This window comes from Crocodylus porosus, unplaced genomic scaffold, assembly GCF_001723895.1.
Source record: "Crocodylus porosus isolate Cpor-Errol unplaced genomic scaffold, CroPor_comp1, whole genome shotgun sequence".
Taxonomy (NCBI): domain Eukaryota; kingdom Metazoa; phylum Chordata; order Crocodylia; family Crocodylidae; genus Crocodylus; species Crocodylus porosus.
In genome coordinates, this window is record NW_017728886.1 from 28,998,284 (window position 1) to 29,002,768 (window position 4,485).

At 45.4% G+C, this 4,485-nt stretch overlaps 1 protein-coding gene across 2 annotated transcripts in view; it reads right to left on the reverse strand.

The window, feature by feature from the left end:
- Window positions 1-722, reverse strand: part of APBB1IP (amyloid beta precursor protein binding family B member 1 interacting protein) — a 98,407-nt gene extending 97,685 nt beyond the window's left edge. The window contains exon 1 of one of the 2 annotated variants that reach the window (XM_019531786.1): window positions 591-713. The gene's annotated coding sequence lies outside the window, so the exon portion shown is untranslated. Of the gene's footprint in view, window positions 1-590 lie in introns of both variants that reach the window. The other variant, XM_019531810.1, reaches the window with a different exon arrangement.
- Between the last annotated feature and the right edge of the window lie 3,763 nt (window positions 723-4,485).

The window sequence follows — 4,485 nt, forward strand, 5'->3', positions numbered from 1 at the left end:
CGCGGGCGGCCGTCGGGCAGCGCTCCCCGCGCCGGCAGGGGGGAGGAAGCGGCGTCGGACTGCGCGGGCCCCGCGGTCGCACCCTCCGCAGCCGCCCCGGGGAGCCCTGATGGGCGCCGCCCTTCCCGTCCCCACCCCGCGCTGCACGCTGGGCCACGGTGCGGGGGCGCCCAGCCTGGGCCCAGGCGTTTCCCTCCGGCAGCGGGCGGGGGCGGGCGTGGTTGGCCGCCCCTGCTAGCGAGGCAGGTGCGGTGAAGGAAACCCTGGCTTCTCTTGACCTCCCTCCCGCCCACCCAGCGGCTCCTTCCCGGACGCCGGCCCGGGCCCCTTCAGGTGTCACTATCCCGGCCAGGCTGGCTGAGGTGTTTGACTCACACAAGTGCGAGTCAACCGGGCCCCGACCACAATGCGCCCTGCCTCCAGTTACTCCTGTGCCACAGGTCCACTCTCCCTGCAAGGATTTCATCCTGGTTGTTGCCAGTTCACTTTTCCCCTCTGAAGCCGCCATTTTTACTTTGGGGAAAAACTCCTGAACAGTTTACGCTCCTGCGAGAGCAGCAGCTTTCCCAGGAGAAGCCGAATTTCTGTACCTGGTCTTCACTGAGCAGATAGGATTTTGCAGCCTGTTAAACTCAGGAGTGGTCCAGTCATCCACCCTGGCGATCTTCAAAAAGCATCTCTACGCCCATGGTGCCGCCCAAGTGCAGGGGCCTGGACCTGATGATCTGTAAGGGCCCTTGCAGCCTCCAGAAAAAGAAGTGTTGCAGAGAACAAAGGAAAGCCTTAGGTTTGCTCACTGTGTCAAAAAGGGGAACTAACTTAGACAATCCAGTAAGGCTTTTTTTGTCCTGTCATCTAACTTCTAAAACAGAACAAAATGAAGTGTGCCGAATACATTCATAGTTTATTTTAATTACTAGACTAAAAATTAACTTGCGGCCCCTGCCAGTAACTATAATGTCTGTGGTTTCCAGTTTTACTTTGATTCTGACTACCGTACACTGTTCATGTACTTACAGGCATTGCAGTTGCTATTAGGAGACCCTCTTTTTAGTTGCTTAGAATTTTGCCAAACTTAAAGTGTTTGGGCTGGAGTTTTTTATGCCGTGTGTTTGACAGGGGCTGAATTGTTTTGCAAAGTCTCAGGTTAAACACTTTAACTATTTTCAGGGAAGTGGTTGGGGAATATTTGTCACTGAGTACTTTAGAACAGTGGTTTTCAACTTTTTACATTTTTGGACCCCTAAACAATTTCAAATGGAGGTGCAGACCCTTTTAAATTCTGAGTGTGGGTATTCACGTACTTTTGATTGATACCAGCTATCTTTTGTGGACCCCTTAGACATAGTCTCCAGACCCCCCGGGGTTTGTGGACCACAGGATGAGAAACACTGCTTTAGAACAAGGCCTTGCGTTTTGGCAGGGAATGGGGCTGTGCTTTTTGTCATAAAAAATCCTCCCACATTTGACCAAGATATTAATCTTTGAAAAATTTCACTCTAGGCCGCTCATCAGAAATTTTTGAATCTGGCAATTAAAGTTTCTTATGCTTCCAGCTGTACTGAACATGTTTCAGTAGGCTATGAGCAGGTCTAGCTCTGCGTTTGATACTTTCAGTTCCTGGAACTGGAGATAGAAATCATTTCAAAATGTCAATTCAGATTTGTTTTAAATTTCCTGCTGACATTTTGAAAGTGTCATTAAAATAATCAATTTCTCATGGAAAAAAATAATTTAACCAGCATGGCACGTTTCTTTAGGACCTTTCTGGTGGAAAATTTCACATACCCCTTCCATAAGCGATGCAGTAGTAAAAACACCTAACTCCAATTTATACCAGTGATTTAGTGTGCCGTATATCTGCAGTTGCTGAATTATGGAGATTAGTTCTACAAGTAAAGACTTTTGTTAGCGTTAATGTGCCTCTACTGGTTTTACATATATATAATTTATATTTGCTGTATTCAGTTTTCCTGAAATACAACTGAAGAAATAGCTGATAACATTAATGGTGAGCTTTTCCTTGTTTTGGTTTATTTATAGTAGAGGACAGCAGAGTAGGTGTCATTCTCTCTTTGTGGACACATGGCGTACATCGTTCCCAGAAAGAGTTAAAAAATGTGATTTTATACAAATTGCAAATGATCTCATATAATATGAGACTTGTTTTTTGTGGTAGTCTATACTGGAAACATTTTGCTTCAGTGGGATGGGTGGAGGTTATACAATACTGAAAAAGAAAAAATGTAATTAGAGAAGTGGTAGGAAGATACAGAGATGATTAATGATGTGTGTCCTAATATGTATAAGAGAAAAAGTTTGTGGTATGAGCAGTTGGGCATGTGTAATGTTTCTTAATTGTTTTTTTCCTTTCTCATTTAAAATGAATGTTTATAGGATTCATTCTCTGCCTGAACTCTAGCCCTCTATTCTATTGTTTCTTCTCAAAAGCCATTTATTCAAGGAAAAAACTATTGTGTTTTATGGCATTTGTGTGGTTCAAAATTTAATTTATGCAGTTACAAATTGTTCATTTCCTTTTCTTATCATTGCCTTGTGGATCAATGGATGGATAATATTAGAGCAGTGAACGCTGTCATATACATTCAGCTCTGGGAGCATTATCAAAACGCATTACTGTAATGCACATTTCACTAAAACAGCAGATGATTTCAGTCTGAGCCAGAACATATGTGTCTGAGTGGAAACAAATAGAAACAAGCACTTCTATCATCAGCAAGACAACACTCCACAAGGAAAACCTGATATTTATCAAGTAATGCATTTTTTTCACTGAATGAAAAAAAAAAGAATTCTACAATGAATTTTACCATGACTATGCTCCCATCATTTTGTATTTCAGTCTCTTCTTGCCTTCATAATGGTGTGATATTTAGGGATTGATCTTATAGGCTTTTTACAAGACTGACACAGGCAAAATTCTCATTGCATTGAATAGTTTAACCTCTACTCAGTCTAAAATTTATTGAGATCAGTGGAAATGCTGAATATACATAGTGACTGCATTCACTGTTATAATCTGACCTATGTATTCGTCTACTCCCTAGGGGTAAGACAATGAAAATCACCTTTTGTAACTCATTAATTTCCTTTTGAATCACAGAAGTGTCATAAAACACAAATGCTATTTGTACATTGTTCTTAAAAAAAAAAGGCCTTTAGGTAGATGGTAGAATGAGGTTTGGAGACAGGTAGTATATGTAAAGCAGATCACCTTGTCATGCATACATCCATGCTGCAACAAGCTAATAGCAGAATTTTGTACATCCTAGCTAAAACAGTCTTCATTTAATGCAGGTTTTTCTTTAGGGTTTTGGTGGTCTCGGACTAATGCAATATGACTATGTTCCCCCCAGATACTATTATATTCCAGATACAGACCTTCACTCATTAGCACTGACAATAAGATTTTTAAGGCTACACCATCCACACCAGCTCTAAGATGAAACTTTTGGAAGGTGGATTCGTAGAAATTTCAAAGGCTCACCAACAAGAGCTTCGGTCAGGCTCCAGGAGCAGCGAGAGATGCACGGGTGCAAGCCTGCTGTGCCCTTGCTTCCCAAAGCCCCCCAGCAATCCCCAGCAGCCGTGGAGCACCCTGCCAACTGCCAGCACAGTCAGAGGTAAGCGGGGTCTGTGGTGGGAGGGGTCTGTGGCGCTTGGAACGCTCCCAGCCGGGTCATGAAGTGCTACAGGGATTTGGGAGCAGGGCTTAAGGGATTGGGGGTACAAGTGGTGTTTTCCTTGATCCTCCCAGTTTTGGGCTAAGGGCTGAGGAGGGAGAGGAGGATCAAGGTAGTGAACCAAAGACTGTGGCACTGGTGTCATTGGGAAGGGTTCAGCTTCCATTACCACAGTCCACACTCTGGTGAGAGAGGCAGCGAGGTGCTGGGAAGGGACGGCCTCCACCTCTCTCTGCTGGGGAGGAGGCTCTTCTCAGCCAGACTGGCTGACCTGCTCTACCAGGCTTTAAACTAAGTCCACCAGGTGACAGGGGGGACTACTACCACTGCTGGCCTGCTGAGCTACCCTTGCAAAGCCAGCAGGCCAAGGCACTTAAGGCAGCCCACCCCCACCCCAGCCCTGGAACAATCTGTAGGGAAGGCAAGGACCTCCAAGGGACACTTGCCTGCGTGTACACAAATGCCAGGAGCTTGGGGAATAAACAGGAGGAACTCGTCTCTCCTTCTTAACCCAAATAATTACAATGTCAATGGAATAATGGAGACCAGGTGGGACTCCACCCATGACCGGACCACAGGTATAGATGGCTATGCCCTGTACAGGAGAGTTTGAGTGGATAAAAGGGGCAGGGATGTAGCTCTCTATGTCAAGGAGAGCTACACATCCCTGCAAGCTGACATTGGCACCTAGGTTGGACAACTGGAGACCCTCTGGGTTAAAATGTGTAGGGAACACGGCACAGGGGACACAATGGTGGGAGGCTACTACAGACCTCCCACC